Source organism: Acinonyx jubatus, chromosome C1 (assembly GCF_027475565.1).
Source record: "Acinonyx jubatus isolate Ajub_Pintada_27869175 chromosome C1, VMU_Ajub_asm_v1.0, whole genome shotgun sequence".
Taxonomy (NCBI): Eukaryota; Metazoa; Chordata; class Mammalia; order Carnivora; family Felidae; genus Acinonyx; species Acinonyx jubatus.
In genome coordinates, this window is record NC_069381.1 from 42,142,584 (window position 1) to 42,164,604 (window position 22,021).

A 22,021-nucleotide genomic window follows, 5' to 3' on the forward strand; every position below is an offset into this window, starting at 1 on the left:
CCCAGCTTAGTTGGAAGGACTGATTTACAGAGGACCAACTAACTCATAGAAAGTACATCACAACTAAACTTGGACTTTATTTCATCTCCCTTATGCCTGGAACTATAACGTAGTTAACCTATCTTTGGTTTGGAGTATGTTATTTCTTTATGAGCTTATTAAGAGACGTTAACCGTATGCTACTGGCTTGTGAAATATTACTATTATAAATTAGAATCCCTACAGCAAATCTGTGCTAAATAAACCATCGGCAAAGACAAAAGCTCAGTTTCTGAGCATAATTTGCGGGAGCAAAACAAGAGTGAGATTCAGAGATTAACAAGAAAGGTCACATAGCTAGTGAAATGAAATCTGGTTGTTTTAGACATCCAGTAAAACACTCCCCATAGTCTTGTTGTACAGCCTTATGACTTTTTGCACTTGCAATGACTCTTCTGAGTACCAACAGTAACAGGATACAGAACAATTAGAACACTCCCAAATCCTTTCCTCAGGCTACGCTTTTCTGAGTCCGGTTTCAGGCCACCCTCTGCTCTCAGCCTCAGGCGCTACTCCTCTCATTATAAATGAGAACGTAAACCCGAATGGCTGTACTAGGTTACGAAACTTTTTCCTGATGTGTGATGTGGACTGAGATTCCCATCCGCCTGTGAGCCGGGTCCAGAGCTTCGCAGACAAAGAACTGCTGAACGCCCCCCTCCCCGAAAAGAACGCCACCACCGGCCGCCTCTGCGCACGCGCAGGCGCCCTACTCTCGCTCCACCTCGCGCCGCCGGAGCGTGCCCTCCGCCCCCTCACCGCCTCCGGGCCCGCCCCTAGCTCTTGGGTGAGCGCCGGGGTCGTTGCCGCTTTGGTCCGTGAGCGCACGCGTCGGCTGCCTCAGGACTTGCTCTGTCGGCCTCCGCAGCGCACAGTCTGAGCCATGCTCCTTACGGCCGTAAAGCCTCGGCCCCGGCACCGGGTGTTCGTGGTGGGGGTTGGGATGACCAAGGTAAACAGAGCCGCGGACCTCTTCTCTCGGTGCCGGAGAGGCCGAGGAGTCGGGGAGCCCCGAGGTGACAGGGGCACGGCGGGAAGGGCAGGGGCCTGGCGCTGGCCGGCGGTTTGTCCTTCCTACCGGGAGGGCGCCCCGGGCACCCCACTGGCCCGTTCCGGCTTCTTGGCATGAGAGTGGCGACTCGGGTGGGTTGCGGTGTAGGGTTGTCTCTGAGATACGGCGCTGTCTGGGGTGGTTCCTGTGGCCATTTCTTTCCCCTTCCGCCTTTTCCGTTCTCCCTGGATCAGGCTTTGTGACGGACACCCCAACATAACCGAAAACCCACACCTCCTTTGATTCTGAGTGGAATCCCAAGGTATGTGGCTCTTTGACGAGGCAAGAGCCTCCTTACACTGGAAAGGGAAGCAGGTACGGAAAGGGGAATGTCCCCAGCTCTCCACATCCAGGAGTACTCCCCGTAGGATTCCTTTACAGGCACAGTTAGAAGTGTGGACGAGGAGAAACGGTGATGTGCAGTGTCTTGGCACAAGTGGCAGGTTTCCTGGATCCTCCGACCCCCTTTCTGTCCCCGCAGTGGTACTCTGCTTGGTTCTCAGGAATCCAGAGGCTCCTGGCCTCATTTCTTGACGCCCTCCCCGCTCCTAAGTGCGAGTAATGCCAAACTGCTTATTACTTTCACCCGCACTCTGTGCTCTGCTTCTTTTGCTTTCCTTCTCTTGTTCTTACTCCTTGTGCTTGGTTGACTTCGGACTTTTAAAAGACTGGTTCGGATCTTAGCTTCTCCAAGAAGTTTCTGATCCTCCCGACTTTCCCACAGAGTCCCGTACTTAACCTTTGCTTCGGTGCGGCTGAACTTGTGGCAAGTACAGGTTGTGCCGTTTCGTTTTCACCTGTATTTCAGAGACCTGTGTTAGTGCCTATTTTCGTTAGCTGAAATTCGAAGAGGATTTTCGCTTTTAGAAAAAAGCAAAAATTGAAAGTAGCATTCAGCATTTTTTTTTTTTTTCAGGGAGTTGTTAGAGAGGCAGTGAGCACCTGAAGCATCAGCCAGAGTGGGACTGCCAGGCTTCTTTCCTGGAATTACGCTCAGCCTCTCAGCATGAAGCCAGCATAGTTTTGTTTGTTTGTTTGTTTAATTTTTAAAAATGTTTATTTTTGAGAGAGACAGAGTGTGAGGAGGGGAGGGGCAGAGAGAGAGGGAGACACAGAATCCGGAGCAGGCTCCAGGCTGTCAGCACGCGTCCTGACATGGGGCTTGAGCTCAGGGACTATGAGATCATGATCTGAGCTGAAGTCGGACGCTTAATGGACTGAGCCATCTAGGCACCCCTGTGTGATAGTTCTTAATTTGAATAGCTGAGTTCCCCATACAACTTGAAGTTCTCGTAATGAGATTTTATTATCAGTATAGGAAATAAGTTAGAATTTCTATGGTGGATGTCAACAGGTTTTAATACAACTAAATCACAACCACCACCTGGCTGATAGCAGCCCAAGTCCCTTTGCTTATGCTGCTTACCTTCTGATATGCCCTTTTTTCATAGATTTACCTTCTACCTATTCAAGAAGTGGTCTGACTTCATCTGTTTGGATTGCTGTAACAGCAATACTGTAGCGTGGGTGGCTTAAGCAACAAATACTCATTTCTCACAGTTCTGGAGCCGGGAAGTCCAAGGTCAAGGCACTGGCAGATTCAGTATCTTGTGAGGTCTTGCTTTCCGGTTCATAGACAGCTATCTTCTTGCTGTGTCCTCACATGGCAGAAGGGGTGAGGGAGCTCTCTGGGGTCTCTTTTATAAGTGTATTAATCCCATTTGTAAGGGCTCCATCCTCATGACCTCTTAAAGGCCCCTCCTCCAAATTCAACCATATTAGGGATTAGATTTCTTTTTTTTTTTTTAATTTTTTTTAATGTTTATTTATTTTTGAGACAGAGACAGAGCATGAATGGGGGAGGGTCAGGGAGAAGGAGACACAGAATCTGAAACAGGCTCCAGGCTCTGAGCTGTCAGCACAGAGCCCGATGCGGGGCTGGAACTCACAGACTGAGAGATCATGACCTGAGCCGAAGTTGGACGCTTAACCGACTGAGCCACCCAGGCGCCCCTGGGGATTAGATTTCAATATATGACTTTTGGGAGGACACAGACATTCAGTCTATAGCAAAGTACCCAAGTACTATATTTTCTCCTAGTTCTTCAACTCGCTCTAAGTTATTCTGGTCACTTTTTTTTTTTTTTTTTTTTTTTTTAAATTCTGGTGCCCTTATAGTTAGGACCAAATAATAAGCACTTGATTTTCCTAATACTTTAATGTATGATAATTTCATGACTTACAGAAGAAATACATTTTACATTCCCCCCCCCCCCCCAGCCCAACACACAACTGAAACAAGTTTGCTAAAGCAACACTTATCTGGGCAGCTCTAGGTCAAATGTTCTAGGTTCTTAAACAGATACATTGAGAGGGAAAGAAAGTGGTGGAGGACCTGTAGATTAAAAGAGAATTAAAAGACCCATGGAATTTTGATAAAAGGCAAGACTAAACTGTAGTGTCTACAGATACATACTTGGATGATAAAGTAATGAAATATTACAAAGAAGTGATTGCTGTAAGAGAACGATAGTAAGAGGAGATTGAGGTTGGGACGGAGTGCTTAGAGGAGTTTCTGGAGTAAAAATGGAAGCAAAGTTCAATTTATCGGTCTGGGTGGTAGTGTGAAAGATAAGGAAAGGCAGACACTAGGTAAAGCATCCGGACATATTTCAGTCAGTAACATATGACTGTGAAAGGGAAAGTCCAGTGTGAAGTGCACTCAGTTTTGATGTATACAGAGGTGACTGGGTGTTTTAAAGGGAAATGAGGGAATAGGGAGGGTGGTGAGTTGGGGCCCAGTAGTGTAGTGCGAGGGAAATGAAAACTTACAAAAAGGAGGAAGGGGGGTCTTGGTCCATGTGAAATCCACTTGGGTTTGCTAACTGGTGCTTATCCAAACTTGGGCTCCCACTCTCCCACAGAGACTTGGATACAGGGGTCCTATCTTCTTGTGTTTGTGGGAACAAACAGTAACTTCTTTTTGGTAGCCTTGAGGCACTTTAAGTAGGGCTAGAGTCATCCTAGGGATGTGGACTTGAGCTGTTAGAAACTGTGCTAATGTTTGGTTTTTATAAGCCAAGGTGGTGGCTTAGAGAAGAGGGCTCAGAGGAGCCTGGCTAGAGTTTGGTGAATCTTTGTCAGTGGTTGCAAGAGTGTTTGCCTTAGAGTAATTCATGTTTTGTGTGTGGTATTCTGTATCTCTGCTATTTACAATTAATCTTTAAAAAGGCTAAAACTTTTATTTATTATCATTTATTTATTAAACATTTATTTATTTGAAAGAGAATGAGAGAGGGAATGAGCACGGGAGGGGCAGAGAGAGAGACACACACAGAATCCAAAGCTGGCTCTAGGCTCTGAGCTGTCAGCAGAGAGCCCGACGTGGGCCTCGAACTCACAAACCGTGAGATCATGACCTGAGCAGAAGTCGGACGCTCAACTGACTGAGCCACCCAGACGCCACTTTTTTATTATTAAAAAAAAAGTTTATTTATTTATTTGTTTTTAAATAATCTCTATGCCTAGCCTGTGGCTCAAACTCACAACTTCGAGATTCAGAGTCACATGCTCTATTGACTGAGCCAACCAGGTGCCCCCAAAAAGTTAAAACTTTTAAAAATAACTCTAGAAAAAAAATTGTACCATAGGAAATGTAATTATAGCACACAACTTGGCCCAGTAATAAAAAATATTTACTTAATGAAGTAAACAATGAGTACTGATTTAATAAAAATTATTCAGTTGTATAAGTGGGATGGAGTAAGTGTAAATGTCTATGTGAGGGGGCCTAAAGAGACCTAATCCTCACTGGCCCTTTTTGGAGATTATGATATAATTTCTGAAATTGATAAAGAAATGATAGTATAAGAACATTTAGAAATATGGCAGTTTATAAAAAAAAAGAAATGTCTAAAAGAATTAAAAGTGGATGTTTTGGGAACAAGTAAGACTAGTGTGTGGAGAGTAGTGAAACTGAATTGCCGTTTTTATTAATGCCTTATGGTGCTTTTTGTTTGTTTTGCATTTCTTTGATGAAACAAATAAAAACTAAAAAAAATAGAACTTTACCAGCACCTCAGAATCTCCTTTGTGCTCTTTTTCAGTCACCGACTCCTCACCTGCAAGGATTGCCATTATCCTGACTTTAGACCTTAGATTAGTCCTGGCTTTTTTATTCAGCATTATATTTGTGAGATTCATCCATAATTGTATGTGTATTTATGGATTTTTCATTCTACTTGATGTCATGTAGTCCACTGTGTGAACATACCACAGTTGATCCAGTCTGCTGTTAATGGACATTAGGTAGTTTCCACCTAACTATGCTTTTTATTTTGAAGAAGTAGTGTTGTATGTGTTTATTTGCTTGGCTAGTCATTTAAAAATTACCTTGATTTCAGTAAGCACTGGGAAAGTGCAGTTGTTTCATTACATGGGTTATAATTTAATCATAAATTGGTATAACCAGTTAGAACCTAGCATACTGTTCTCTGTATATGAGTGCTCTCTGTAAATGATCTGATTGTGGGTAGTGAATTGAAGAATAAGTAGGGGTGGAATAGGCAATTTTTAGGTACTGAATTAGGGAATTATGAAGGATTCCCTAATGCAGGAATTATGAAGAAATTGGATGAGACAGAATGGGAAGAAATGTTAAATGTTTTCTTTTGGTTCAAGTTCAACAGATGTATTTCAGCACTGTGCAATGAAATGTGGCATTTAAGTCAAGTCTCTATATAATACTTAAGACTGGTTTTGTGACTCACTGGGAGGTTGAAAAGTAAATTTGGTAGGTTGCTTCTAGCATTAAAAACTTGAAATCAAATAGAAAATATTTTATCAGTATAACAAGGATAAGTATTTCATGAAAATTTAGCTTCAATTATGTATGTATATATGTGTCTACTGGGTTTGTTGTAATGTGTATTTTTTGTGGCTTGCAGTCAAAATTTTTTGAAAGCCAATTTTTTGCTAGCACCTCCACTGACCAGCAAACCACTCCACTTTATTTAGTTGGCCACCTAGTTTGGTAGATTTTCTTCTTTTATGTTTCTTAAATCTGTCTACTTTTTTCATCTTTTCTGCTTTTATCTTAGTCAACTCTTACTTGGACTGTTTCAGGATCATTTGTCCTCACTGCCTCCTGCCTATTCCCTTCATTCATTTCTCCACATTACATCTATAATAATCTAAAATGCAGCTCTTTTCACCCCAGTCTCTCTCTTTTTTAAAAGATAAGGCTTTATTTTTCAAAGCGGTTTTAGGTTTACAGCAAAATTGAGCAGAAAGTATAGAGTAGAGTTCCCATATGTTCCCTGCCCCCACACATGCACAGCCTCATTCGCTATCAGTAATCTGCACCAGAATGGGGCATTTGTTATAATCAGTAAACCTAAACTGACACATCATTGTCACTCAGAGTCTATAGCTTACATTAGGGTTCCGTTGTGGTGTTGTATATTCTAGGTTTGCACAAATGTATAATGACATGTATCCATTGTAATATCATACAGAATATGGGGTGCCTGGGTGGCTCAGTTGGTTAAACATCTGGCTTTGGCTCAGGTCATGATCTCATGGTCTGTGGGTTCGAGCCCTGTGTCTATGCTGTCAGCACAGAACCTGGAGTCTGCTTCAGATTCTGTGTCTCCCTCTCTTTCTGCCCCTCCCTCGCTGTCACTCTCTCTCTCTCTCTCTCTCAAAAAATAAACAAGCATTAAAAAAAAATCTTACAGAATAGTTTTATTGCCTTGAAAATCCTCTGTGCTCTGCCTGTTCATCCCTCTTTTCCCTCAACCTCTGACAACCACTAATCTCTACTATCTCCATAGTTTTGCCTTTTCCAGGATGTCGTATAGTTGGAATCATACAGTCTGTTGGCTTTGCAGATTGACTTCTTCACTTAGTAACATGCATTTAAAATTCCTCCATGTCTTTTCTTTGTTTTTTTAAAGTTTATTCGTTTGAGAGAGAGAGAGAAAGAGAGAAAATGTATGCATGAGAGAGCACAAATGGGAGGGGCAGAGAGAGTGGGAAGAGAAAATCCCAAGCAGGCTCTGAACTGTCAGGGCAGAGTCCAACAAGGAATTCTTCTCTGTGCCATGAACCGTGAGATCGTGACCTGAGCCAAAGCCAGTATTTAGATGCTAACTGACTGAACCACCCAGGCACCACCCTCTGTGTCTTTTCATGGCTTGATAGTACATATCTTTTTAGTACTGAGTAGTGTTCCATGTGCCACAGTTTATTTATCTATTCACCTACTAAAGACATTTTGGTTACTTAACAAGTCTTGGCAGTGATTTAAAATTGCTATAAATGTGCCTCTGTGGGCTTTTGTTGTGGACATAAGTTTTCAACTCATTTGCATAAATACCAAGGATTGCTGGATTAATGTTAAGAGAAGGTTTAGTTTTATAAGAGACCACCAAGCTGTCCTCCAAAGTGGGCATACCATTTTGCATTCCCACAAGCAGTGAGACTTCCTATTGCTCTACATCCTTGTCAGCATTTGGTATTGTCAGTGTTTGGATTTTGGCCATTCTAATAGGTGTGTAGCAGTATCTCGTTTTTTTTCCAGTCTCTTAAAAAAAAAATCCATTGTCTTCAGGATAAAGCTCAGACGTCAAAGGAATGCATATAACGTTCCCTGAGTTGGCTCCAGAGCCAGACTGTCTGAAGTTTCAGCTTCATTGCTTATTAGCTATGTGACCTAGGGCAAATTACTTAATCTCTCTATATACCCTAGTTTTCTTACTGTAAAGTGATGGTAATAATAGTGACTACCTCTTAGGATTATTGTGAAGATTAAATGAGTTAATATATGTGAAGTGCTTAGCATAATGCATAACACAGTAAGTGCCCAATTAATGTTAGTGGTTACCATCATTTGGACCTAAGTTACTCTTCTGTACCTGTCACTTGCTGTAACTTATCTTGCACTTCAACTGCTGCAATATAAACTTGTTTATAGTACCTGGATTGAGCCATATTCTCTCACTTCTAGACCTTTGCCCTAGGAGTTTTGTTTTCTTTGACTTGGCAAACTCCATCCTAAAAGACTTAATTTAAATGTCAGTTCCTCTGGGAAGCCTTTCTAATCCTCCCTCTGAACCTATGTAGTTTTCCCTCCCAAATTATTCTGTACTTATGGACACTGTAGTATAATTTTCTGTTTTCTGTTGGACTAGAAGCTCCCCGAGTGCAAGGACTGTATATTATTTATTGTCAGAGTCCAGGAACATGATAGGTGCTCAGTATGTTAGGTGCTCTGTGTGTTTTTGTGTAAGCTAATAGATGAATGAATTTCTGCAGTGCTCTGTTGTGAGAAAAATCTAACTATATTTGCTTTTGTTATTATCTCCTTCTATATTTCTAGTTCCTAAAGCCTGGACTTGAGAATTCAAGAGACTATCCTCACTTGGCAAAAGAAGCAGGTAAAATAGAAAATTTAGGTATTTGAACATTGATGTTACTGTGTAGTCTATCTTGATTGTGGAACAACCTTGCAACCGTAAAAAGAATCTTGGGTCAAGGAGAAGAACCTATACAGATAATTGCTTACTGATTCATTAGGAAGGACAAAGGGAAAAGAACTTGGGCTAATTTTTAGCTAGATAGCCAGGGCAAACAGTGGCCTTTGATTTTATGTACTATCCAAGTGTTTAGTGTGACAGCAAAGGGCTCTGTGGGCATCCTCCCTGCCCCCCAATAATGATATTCTTTCCAATTTTGCCCTTTAGAGGTACAGTGGAGCCACAGAGATGAGTAAGACAAGGACCTTGCCACTAAGGGGGTTTAAGATTTTGGGGTTTAATATATTTATAGTTAGTATATAAGTATCATAAAGGAGGTATGGAAAAGTGATGTAGTAGCTTAGAGGAAGAAATGGTTATTTCTCAATGGAGAGGTCTGAGAGGATTTGATGAAGGTTTGTCATTTGAATTGAACGTAGACTATTTGGAGGTAGATCTACTCTGGGAAAACTCTAAAGTTAATTTTTACTCACCTAAAGCAAATACTCAAAGCACTATTTGATTAAACACTTTTGTTTTTATAGGCCAGAAAGCTTTATCTGATGCACAGATCCCTTATTCAGTAGTGGAACAGGCATATGTTGGCTACGTTTATGGTATGTGGTAAACTACATATTCTAAAAGTGTTTCACCTAATATAGCAGCAACTTCATAAACAGTGCAGAGGCATTTGTAAATTTTAACCCTCAAAAATCAGAATTCAGAGTCTTATTCCTATCATTCCTAGATTTCCCTTATGTGTTAGCCTAGTTTAATATATGTCTTTGCCATTGTTTATTGCCAAAACAGGAGATAAATTAAAAAAAAATTGTTTATCTTCAAAAAACAAAAAATTGCCCATAGTTCTACCATATAAAGATACTGTTCAGAAGATAAATTTTTGTTCTTTGTTATTTTAAAATTTGTAAACATTTACTTTTTTGTATCCAATAAAATTTTTTATTAAACTTTTTTCTTTTCTTTTTCTTTTTTAAATTTACATCCAAATTAGTTAGCATATAGTGCAACAATGATTTCAGGAGTAGATTTCTTAATGCGCCTTACCCATTTAGCCCATCCCCCCCCCCACACCCCCTTCAGTAACCCTCTGTTTGTTTTCCATATTTATGAGTCTCTTATGCTTCTGTTCCCCCTCCCTATTTTTATATTATTTTTGCTTCCCTTCCTTTATGTTCATCTGTTTTGTCTCTTAAAGTCCTCATATGAATGAAGTCATATGGTGTTTGTCTTTCTCTGACTGACTAATTTCACTTAGCATAATACCTTCTATTTCTATCCACATAGTTGCAAATGGTAAGATTTCATTCTTTTTGATTGCCAAGTAATACTCCATTGTGTATATATACCACGTCTTCTTTATCCATTCCTCCATCGATGGACGTTTGGGCTCTTTCCATACTTTGGCTATGGTTTTAGTGCTGCTATAAACATTGGGGTGCATGTGTCCCTTTGGAACAGCATACCTATATTCCTTGGATAAATACCTAGTAGTGCAATTGCTGGGTCGTAGAGTAGTGCTCTTTTTAATTTTTTGAGGAACCTCCATGCTGTGTTCCAGAGTGGCTGTGCCAGCTTGCATTCCCATATCAAACTTTTTCTAATTAGGAAAAGAATATACACTAATTATAACAAAAAAAGGAAACAGAAAAAGACAAAAAAGAAATCACCTGTAATCCCATTGTCCAGTTCAGAAATTATCACCATTAAGTTTTGGTGTTATCCTTCAGTGAATATGAATGCATGTGAGTATGCATGCATATACAACTTTCTCTTCAAGAAAATTAGGTCCTGGGGCACCTGGCTGGCTTAGTCAGAAGTATGTGCAACTCTTGATCTCTGGATCGTGAGTTTGAGTCCAATATTAGGTGTAGAGGTTATTTAAATAAATAAAACTTAAAAAAGAAAAAAAATAATGAGGTCCTAGTATACATACTTTTTGGTAACCTACTTTTCTCATTTTAGTATTGTCAGTATTCTCCATTAGGTCTTCCTTTATGTTATCATTAACATTAAAAGAAAATTTTTTTTTACATTTATTTTTGAGAGACAGAGTGAGACAAAGTGAGAGTGGGGGAGGGGCAGAGAGAGAGGGAGACAGAATCTGAAACAGGCTCCAGGATCTGAGCTGTCAGCATACAGCCCGACACGGGGCTCAAACTCACGGAACGCGAGATCATGACCTGAGCCGAAGTCAGACGCTCAACCCACTGGGCCACCCAGGTGCCCCAGCATTTTTTCAGTTAAGTTTTTTTTTTTTTTTTCTGGACTTGATGAAGTATTTACATGGTACAAAAATACCAAAGGTGGATGGTTATATAGTGGAAAATCTCACACTTATTTCTGTCTCCCTGTCTCATGGTTACCTTCACTTAGTCATCCAGTTTCACTAATTTCTGGTGTATCTTTTCAGAAGTGATTTGTACATATACAAGTATGTGTGAGTGTGTAAGTTCCCCTTTCCCCTTTTGTTACATACATGGTAGCATAATACGCACACTATTTTGTATCTTAAATTTTTTTTCTTTTTTACTTAGTAGTTCTTGGCTACTGTTCCAAATTGTATCATAAAGAGCTTCCTTGGTCTATTTTTTATGATAGCATAAAATTCCATTGAATAGATATATCATAATTTATTGAATCCGTTGCCTTTCAATGGACATTTAGAATGTACCCAGTCTTTTTACAGCCTTTTTAATGATTGTATGATTTTCTAGTCTTTGGGATTTACTGCAGTTTATTTAGTAGTAGTAATGATATCCTGTTCTTGGACATTTTCTTTCTTTCTTCATTCATTCATTCATGGGACATTTTAAATTTTTTCTGATTTCTAGTTATCATAAAAGGCTTTGGGGTGCCTGGGTGGCTCAGTTGGTTAAGTATTTGACTTCAGCTCAGGTCATGATCTCGCAGTTCAGGGGTTTGAGCCCCGCATTGGGCTCTGTGCTGACAGCTCAGAGCCTGAAGCCTGCTTGGAGCCTGAAGCCTGCTTCCCAAACTTGTGTCTCCCTCTCTCTCTCTGCCCCTCCCCCGCTCACGCTCTGTCTCTCTCAGTCTCTCAATAATAAATGAACGCTAAAAAAAGTTTTTGAAAAAAGGCTATAGTAAGCATAACCATAGGTGAGTCTGTGTGCATATCTGTGGTTATTGTTTTGAGATTTCAAGATACCAAGAGAATTCTCAAAGGGAAATTTACTAGGTCAGAGAGATACACAATGTATTTATTGAAAAGGAGGTCCTGAACTTTGCTGTTTTCCCTGAAGACTTCTGAAGAGTCTATACCTTCAGATGTTCCCATTACATTGCTCTAGCATGTCTGCCTTGGTGGCCGTGTTACTTGGCAAAGGGAGTCAAATGTGTATTCAGCTTGGATCACTATTTTTTTGTAATGACCTGCCTTATAGGATCTTTTAAACTTTTTGAAGTTGTGGAACCTTTATATGAAGAGAAAAATCATAGATTTTATTAATAGAAAAATTTTTTATTAATAGAAAATAGAAAATTATTTTTATTATTTTTATTTATTTTTATTATTTATTTATTTATTTTTATTATTATTTTTATTAATAGAAAAATCATGATTTTATTCAAATCATATTTTAATAAAAAATATTTTAATAAAATAAAATTAAAATTTTATTTTATTTTTTATTTCTATTTTTAAATTACTATTATTTTTTAATGTTTGTTTATTTTGAGAGAGAAAGATAGAGAACAAGCAGGGAAGGGGCAGAGAGAGGGAGACACAGAATCCCAAGCAGGCTACGCACTGTCAGCGCAGAGCCTGATGCTGGGCTTGAACTCACAAACTGAGATCATGACCCGAACTGAAATTAAGAGTCAGACGCTTAACCAACTGAGCCACCCAGGCTCCCTGAGAAAGTCATAGCCTTTTAATCAGATGGTATAGTTTTAAAGATTTGTAAAGAAGTATAAATGAAACATTGCTTCCTTTATCATGTAGCACTAGCCAGATTGAATTGTTCGCTATTACTTGGTCATTTCTCTACTTTCCTATTGTAACATGTAGAGAAAGTACATATCATTCTGTGTTTTGAGGATTTTTCATATTTGGAGTGTAAATGATGCTTAATGCAAAACCTTTTTCTGAGTAAGATGTCAGTTTATTTATTGTTCTGCCTGTGTTGTATGCTAGGCAAAGGCATAATACTGGAAAAAAAAAACAACCACCATACTGTGGTATTATGTTGCATTGCAGCTTCATAAATTCCCATGTTGTAGATATTATAGTTTTTGTTTCTTTTTCTGTACAGGTGAGTCTACCTGTGGGCAGAGGTCTATCTATCACAGTTTGGGACTGACTGGAATTCCTATAATTAACGTCAACAATAACTGTGCTACTGGTTCTACTGCTTTGTTTATGGCCCGGCAGCTGATACAGGGTGGTGAGGATTGTTTATTTGTCTACTGTACTTAAATAGACGTGGGGCAATATCTATTGCCCTTTCATCATTTCTCTCTATGACCATCAGAGGGATTGATTGATTGATTGATTGATTTTTAAAGTTTATTTATTTATTTTGAGAGAGAGAAAGCACAAGTAAGGGAGGGGCAGAGAGAGGGAAAGAGAGGGAGAATCCCAAACAGGCTCCAGGCCATCAGCACAAAGCCAGAGGTGGGGCTTAAACCCACAAACCATGAGATCATGATCTGAGCCAAAATCAAGAGTCATATGCTTAACGAGTTGAGCCACCCACGTGCCCCAGAGGGATTGCTTTTATAATGTGTATCTTGTTTTAAATTATTTTTTTAAGTTTATTTATTTATTTTGAGAAAGAGAGAGAGTGTGCTTGTGCACATGCATGCCAGGGGTGGGGCAGAGAGAGAGAGAATCTCAAGCAGGCTCTGCGCTGTCAGCATAGAGCCCAACTCAGGGCACGATCTTGTGAACTGTGAGGTCATGACCTGAGCTGAAATCAAGGGTTGGATGCTTAACCAACTGAGCCACCCAGGCACCCCTATAATGTAGATCTTTTTAAAAAATAACAGCTGTAAGGGCATCTGGGTGGCTCAGTCGGTTGAGTGTCCGACGTTGTCTCAGGTCATGATTTCACGGATTGTGAGTCTGAGCCTCTCACTGGGTTCGCTGCTATCAGCACAGAGCCTACTTTGGATCCTCTGTCCCCCTCTGTCTCTGCCCCTCCCCTGCTCACGCTCTCTCTCTCAAAAATAAAAAGAAAAAGAAAACATTAAAAAAATAAAAAATAATAATTTTATTGAGATCTAATTTATGTACCATAAGTTCACCTTTTGAAACTATACAATTAAGTGTGTTTTAGTATAATCACAGATTTCGTGTAACCATCACCACTATCTAGCGTTTTAGAACATTTTTATCACCCCAAAAAGAAACCCTGAACCTATCAGCAGTCACTCTTCATTTTCCCCTCTCCTAAACACCTGGTAACTACTAAGCTACTTTCTGTCTCTGGATTTACCTATTCTGAACATTAAATGAATGGAAGCATATAATACATAGCCTTTTGTGCCTTCTTTCATTTAGCATAATGTTTTCACAGTTCATCTGTGTTGTGGCATATATCCCTACTTCATTATATTTCATGACCAAATAATGTTCCATTGTATGGATAGACCACATTTTGTTTATCCAATTATCAATTAATGGCCATTGGATTGTTTCTATTTTTTGCCTATTATGAATAATGCCTCTATAAATATTTATGTACATTTTTTAGTGGCCATGTGTTTTTAGTTCTCTTGAGTATATATCATATTCTATATTTCCAAATATTCCAATGTATTTTATTTGGCCCTCTATTCTGTTCTGTTGGTTGATTGTTGATTATTGCTCTACTACTCCACTATTGTTTTTGTTTGTTTTGTTTAATTTTTTTATTTTGAGTTTATTTATTTATTTTGAGAGAGTGAGAGAGCAAGAGCAGGGGAGGGGCAGAAAGAGAGGGAGAGAGAGAGAATCCCAAGCACTAACAGTGTTAGTGCAGAGCCCAGTGTGGGGCTTGAACCCATGAATGTGAGATCATGACCTGAGCTGAAGTCAAGAGTTAGATGCTTAACCAGCTGAGCCACCCAGGCACACCCCTGTTTGGTTTTGTTTTTTAGAGAGAAAAAGAGAGAGTGCTCGAGTGGGAGAGAGGGGCAGAGGGAGAGAGTCTTAATTAAGCAGACTCCGCACTCAGGGCACTCAATGCAGAGCCTTACCTGGGGTTTGATTGCACAACCCTGGGATCATGACCTGAGCCCAAATCAAGAGTTGGATGCCCCACCAACTGAGCCACCTGAGTGCCCGTCCACTGTTATTTTACTTGTTGGAGCTTTATAATGTCTTATTGTTTGATAATGCTTGAGTCCTCTGTGCCCCTCACTTTGTTAGGTTTCTTCATTTTTTTTTTTTTTAAAGAAAAATTTTGGTAATTCTTATTTTGCTGTTCAGTTGAACTTTAACATCATTTTTAAGGCATCCCCTCCCTCCAAAAATAATTCTGTTAAGATTTTAATCAGGATCCTTTAAAAATTTTTTAAATTTTATTTGTTTTAAAATTCAAAATTAGTTGTTTATGGCCGCCTGGGTGGCTCAGTTGGTTAAGTGTATGACTTTGGCTCAGGTCATGATCTGGCAGTTCGTGAGTTCAAGTGCTGCATAAGGCTCTGTGGTGACAGCTCAGAGCCTGGAGCCTGCTTTGGATTCTGTGTCTCCCTCTCTGCCATGCCCCCATTCATGCGGCGCTCTTTCTCTCTCTGTCTCGTGTGCGTGCACACACTCTGTCTCAAAAAATGAATAAACATTAAAAAATAATTAATAAAAACCCAAAATTGGTTGTTTATATTTGTTTTCACTGAACCATATTTCCATATTAATAAAAAGTTTTATTAGCATACAAATTATTTAGAATAAAAGGAAGAATTAAATACATAATTTTTCCTCTTATCTGGAATCATATAAGAATTTACTCTAATTTTTCACTTATTAAACATTTTGTCAGATTATAGCATCTATTTCAATTTTATACAAATTACTTAAAGTATTTAATGGTATTTGGTTAGGTGTCTTGAAATTTAATTTTTCCTAATGATTACATTTTTCTTTCAAGGTATGGCAGATTGTGTCTTGGCTCTTGGGTTTGAGAAGATGGAGAAGGGACCCCTTTTATCAAATGTGAGTCTTACTGTTACTCTGGAGTTGTTAATAGTACTGTGAGATAACTTTGCCCATCTGACTACTATAAATAGAACCTGTTAATAAGCAACAGAAAGCATAATTTGGCATAGTTATTAAATGAGCTGATATATTCACAATCTGAAATGTGACATTGTATATGTATGCATAAATTCTGGTATTTTAGAACAGTAAAGAATCAGAGATAATTTGGCTCAACCTCTTTACTTTGTCAATGATAAACCTGATGTTCAGAAATGTCAAATGATTGAATTTGAGGTGACTTACCTATTTAATTTGAGAGTCATTAATTCAAAAACTTAACAAATTGAAGAGGATTAATAAAGTGTGGGATTTCTGATTCTGGAAATGGGAAGCCAAATTATTTAAACCAGTTCTAGAGATGACAGTTAAAGTATTGGAATATAAAGAAAAAATCCTAAAGGCAAGGAAGTGCTAAAGAGAGAGGAATTGCAGATGAATGCCAGAGAGTTTGAAGTATTTGAAGCACTTTTGCCTTGAATGCCTTTGATCAGGAAGCTGTGAGCTTTAATTTTGATGGTCCCCTGGAGTGAAGAGGCAAGTAGTCCTCCCAAGGTCAGAAGTTTAATACTCACTCTGCACATTAAACTGGGGTCCTGCGGGGATAAACCCTTTGGGTAAGGGCAAATCTAAAGAAAAACTGTCTTTTTTTTCCTGTGAGAGTTGTCTTGGTACCGAGCAGAATAGGGGAGAAAAAAGAGAAGGAAAAAAACAAAAACAAAACACCAGAAAAACCTTTCACTGAAAAATCTTTCTTTGATATTCCTCATATGAGATTGCTACCAAAATTCTCATTACAGGACAGTTAGAGAAACCTCAAACCTTGAATTCAGTCTAAATTGGTTCCAGAATGGTAATTACCTAGGTACTTAACAGACACAAGTGTGAGTTTTCTTTTGGAGGAAAGCATCTTCTTTTGGAGGCTTTGAGAACTCTTCAAATAATTATCTAAGACATGCAGTAATAACCAGGCATTAAAGAAACAAGGCACCATAATTGGAAATATTGTAAGAATATTGGAAACTGCAAAAAGGGACATGATCGGCATGAAAAAAAAGTAGAGTTTATAGAAAAGAAAAATAAAATGATTAAAAGTAAGAAATCAGAAGATAGGTTTGATAGCAGATTACACATGACTAAAAAGAGAATTAGTGAAACTGGACTAGGTTAGAAATAATTATTTAGTATACACTCTAAAGAGAAAAAAGATAAAAAGAGTTTAGATGATAGTGTGATAAGATATAATTATGTTTAATTGGAATTAATGGAGAAGAAGTGGTGAGAGAAGATAAGGCTTGGGCATTTTGTTTATCTTCTCCAAAAACCAGTGTTTAGTATTGTTATACCCCGATTTCGAATCCCAGAGACCACCAAGGAGCCGATACCGATGCAAACGCATGAGAGTTGATTTGCAAGCTCGAGCTTGGGCCCAAGTATACCTGACACAGCAGAGCAGGGACTTGGACCCCTAGGTTAAGAGGCATAGCAGTTTTATAGGGGCCAATGGCCAATGAGATTGTAACACACAGAAAGTTGCATAGTGATGTTAGTCCACATGCAGGTGGCAATTGAATTACAATTTACCCTATAGTGAACTGTTTGAACTAGCCTATCACTCTGGTCAGAATTGGCACGCAAGTTTGGCGGGCAAAAGGCGGGGTTTACATTCTTTGGCAGTTAGGGGTTCCATATTCCTATATGAGCCAGTTTCCAGTAAGGGTGTGCTCTGCGGCTTGACGAGGGTGGGGGAGTGTCTTAAGCAATAAGTAGGTCATGTGGGGGTTATACATGGGATGGTGGGTGTAGCATAAAATGGAGTTAGTCTTGCTCTGCTTGTCCAGGGATAGGGGAGTTTTGTTAAATTCCTTGGGTCCCACAGTTTCATTGATGTTTTCTATTTGATATTTTGTCTCATTTATTTCTACTCTGATCTTTGTTATGTTCTTCTTCTACTAACTTTGGGCTTAGTTCTTCTTTTTATTGTTCTTTGAGGTGTAAAGTTAGGGTTTTGTCATGTGGGTTTTTTTTTTTTTTGTTTTTGTTTTTGGTTGTTTTGGAGATCTTTCTCATTTCTCTGTATAGGAGTTTATTACTATGAACTTCCCCCTGTTAGAACTGCTTTTGCTGCATCCCATAATTTTTGGTTGTTTTATTTCCATTTTAATTCATCTTAAAAAAATATTTTTTAATTTCTTTGTCCCATTGGTTGTTCAGTAGCATGTTGTTTAATCTCCACATATTTGTGCATTTTCTAGTTTTCTTCTAGTTTTATGCCATTATGGTTGAAAAAGATGCTTGATGATTTCAGTCTTGTTAAATTTATTAAGGGCCTACCACACGATTTATTCTGGAAAATGTTCCATGTACACCACAGAAGAATGTGTATTCTTTTGCATTTGGATGGAATGTTCTGTATATGTCAGTTACGTCCATCTGGTCCAATGTTTCCTTATTGATTTTCTGTCTGACTAATCTATCTATTGATGAAAGTAGGGTATTAAAGTCCTGTGTACAATTATTGAATGCTGTCTATCCTTCCCTTTAGGTCTGTTGACATTTGGTTTATATATTTAGGTGCTACTGTGTTGGGTGCATGAAAAATTACAAATGTTATGTCATCTTGTTAGACTGACCTCTTTATCATTAGATAGATGGTTTTGAGGTTTTAAACCTGACTTAAAATAATAAGACCAGACATAATTATACTTTAATAAGTATATCAACATGTGAATGTAGAGGAGAGCCAAAATGATTAAGCGTTTTTATTTAGATTGAATATTTGAATCTTATGTGTAATTAATAGAAGTGGATTTTAGTTTAATGACCTTCTTTGTCTCTTATTATAGCCTTTGTCTTAAAGTTTATTTTATCTGATATAAGTATAGTGACCTCAGCTTTCTTTTAGTTTTCATTTGAATAAAATATCTTTTCCATCCCTTTACTTTTTTAAAAAATATTTATTTATTTTGAGAGAGAATGAGTGAGTGTGTTCAAACATACATATGTGAGTGGGGCAGAGGCTGAGAAAGAGGGAGAGAGAGACTCCTAAGCAGGCTTCGGGATGTCAGCATGGAGTCCATTGTGGGGCCCGATCTCAGGAACCATGAGATGGTGACCTGAGCCAAAATCAAATGTCAGATGCTTAAGTGACTGAGCCCACCCAGGTGCCTCATGTATATAATTTAAGAAGTAATTACCCTTGAAAAAAAATATATATATTAGAAATTGCCAGTGCCTGGATGGCTTGTGCTGTTAGCACAGAGCCTGCTTGGGATTCTCTCCTCTCCCTGCCTCTTTTAACCCCCTTCAAAAGAAATAAACTTAAAAAAACAAAAACAAAAACTAGAGTCATTGCTTTATTATTATTTTTTTTAGTTTTATTTAAGTAGTCTCTACACCCAACATCTAACTCATGACCTTGAGATCAAGAGTTGCATTCTCTGCCGACTGTACCAGCCAGGCGCCCCTAAAACTAGAATCATTGTTAGAAAATGAGTTGAAGATAACTTTTAGCCTATTCATCTAAGACTTATGAGGTCAATCTGATTCAGTTCTTTCTGTTCAAACATTAAAGGACCTCTACCTTAAATTAAGTTAAATATATGTGACAGTATCTGTTAGTAACCACAGGCATTGAAATCAACAAGAGCTATTTCCCATTTTCATTAGAGAACATTTTAAGAAAGTAGGAGATGTTAGGTTGGGTCTTAAAGACAATAAGAGATAATAATTATATGAAATTTTTATATAATAAATATGGATAATTATAATAATATAATAAAGATAATTAAAGATAGGGAAGCATGAGATCTTTCTGGGTATGGGAGAAAACATCATGAGCTAAGTCATGGATGGTGGAATAAACATAATATAATACGTTCAGAGGCACTTGGCTGGCTTAGTCGGTAGAGCATGTGACTCTACAAGCCCAACGTTGGCATGGAGCCTACAAAAAAAAAGTAATTAATATAATATGTTTAGGGGACAGTTTGAAAAACTGGATTGGAGGGTGGCAACTGGAGAAGAGTATGAAATAAGATTAGGTGATGCTTAATGAGAGTACCTGATATTTATGACACATGAAAAATTGACTTTTTTTCTTAAGTAGTGAATGATAAGTATCTTGGTAACTTGTATTTGAAAATTATTAAAAACCACATCTAGGTCTGGAGTTTTCTTTATGGGAAAGTTTTTAACCTTTTAAGTTTAGTAATTCAGTTTCTTTTTTTTTTTTTTTTTTAATTTTGTGTTTACATTTATTTAATTTTGAGAAACAGTGTGAGACAAAGCGTAAGCGGGGGAGGGGCAGAGAAGGAGACACAGAATCCGCAGCAAGCTCCAGGCTCTGAGCAAGTGGTCAGCACAGAGCCTGATGCGGGGCTCAAACTCACGAACCGTGAGATCATGACCTGAGCTGAAGTTGGATGCTCAACCAACTGAGCCACCCAGGTACCCCAGTAATTCAGTTTCTTTAGTAAATATATTACTATTTATGTCATTGTTTTTTTTTTGAGTGAGCTTTGATAATGCCTTTTAAGGAATTTGTCCATTTCATCTACATTGTTGAATTTATTGACAAAAAGTTGATCATGTTATTCCCATAGTATCTCTTTAAAGTAAGATCTTTATTTATTTTTTTAATGTTTATTTATTTATTTATTTTATTTATTTATTTTTTAAAATATGGAACGCTTCACGAATTTGCGTGTCATCCTTGCGCAGTGTTTATTTATTTTTGAGAGAGAGAGAGATTGAGAGAGCTGGGGAAGGGCAGAAAGAGAGGGAGACACAGAATCCAAAGCAAGCTCCAGGCTCTGAGTTGTCAGCATAGAGCCTGATGTGGGGCTCAAACCCATGAACCACAGATCATGACCTGAGCTGAAGCCATACGCTTAACCAACTGAGCCACCCAGGCATCTAAAATAGGATTTTTATTTATTTATTTATTTTTAAATGTTTATTTATTTTTTTTGAGCCAGAGAGAGGCAGAGCATGAATGGGGGAGGGTCACAGAGAGAGGGAGACACAGAATCCAAAGCAGGCTCCAGGCTCTGAACTGTCAATACAGAGCCCAACATGGGGCTTGAACTCATGGACCATGAGATCATGACCTGAGCTGAAGTCGGACGCTTAACCGGCTGAGCCACCCAGGTGCCCCTAAAATAGGATTTTTAGACGTGTCCTTGTTCTTCCTCTGATGTTGTTAATCTTTGTCTTTTCTCTTTTTCCCATGATGAATAAAATAAAAGGTGTTTACCAATTTTATTGATCTTGTCAGAGTGCCAGCTTTTATTTTCATTGGTTTTTCTCTATTTTTTCTGTTTTCTGTTCCATTCTGTTAATTTCTATTTATTTCATTCTGCTCACTTTCTAGTTACATCTGCTATGATCCTTAATATTTCCTTTTTTTTACATTGGGTTTAACTTGCTCTTTATAGTCTATAAAGTTGGAGGCTTAGGTCATTGCTTTTAAATCTGGCCTTTTTTCAAATGTAGGTATTTGATACTATACATTCTTTTAAAACACTGCTTAAGCAGCATACCGTAAGTTAAAAAAACATTTTTTAATGTTTATTTTTGAGAGAGAGAAAGAGAGAGTGGGCAAAAGGTAGAGAGAGAGGGAGACACAGAATCCGAAGCAGGCTCCAGGCTCCAGGCTCCAAGCTGTCAGCAGAGAGCCCAATGTGGGACTTGAACTCATGAACCACAAGATCATCACTTGAGCTGAAGTCGGATGCTTAACCGACTGAGCCACCCAGGGGCCCCCATACCATAAGTTTTTTTATGTCATGCTTTTATTTTCATTTATTTCAAATTATTTTTAAATTTCAAAAAAAAAAAAAAAGGGGGAGGGTGGTAAACCAGGAAACACTCTTAACTGTAGAGAACAAACTGATGGTTACCAGAGGGGAGGCGGGTGGGGAGGGGGGATGTTATGATGAGCATAACAAATGTTGTATGTAAGTGATGAATCACTAAATTCTGCAGCTGTAACTAATATTACACTGTATGTTAACTAACTGGAATCTAAATAAAAACTTGAAAAAAAATTTTCCATTGTGATTTCTTCTCTCACCCATGTGTTAGAAGCATGTTGTTTAATTTTTAAATATTTAGGCATTTTTCAGATATCTTTCTGTTCTCTGTTTCTATTAAAAAATTTTTTTTTAATGTTTATTAACTTTTGAAGTAGGGTGA

At 38.4% G+C, this 22,021-nt stretch overlaps 1 protein-coding gene across 1 annotated transcript in view; it reads left to right on the top strand.

The window, feature by feature from the left end:
* Positions 1-832: 832 nt before the first annotated feature.
* The window catches only part of SCP2 (sterol carrier protein 2), a 125,403-nt gene continuing 104,214 nt past the window's right edge, over positions 833-22,021 (top strand). The window contains exons 1-5 of the mRNA XM_053214050.1: positions 833-991; positions 8,472-8,529; positions 9,153-9,224; positions 12,900-13,031; positions 15,717-15,769. The gene's annotated coding sequence lies outside the window, so the exon portion shown is untranslated. The remainder of the gene's footprint in view (positions 992-8,471; positions 8,530-9,152; positions 9,225-12,899; positions 13,032-15,716; positions 15,770-22,021) is intronic.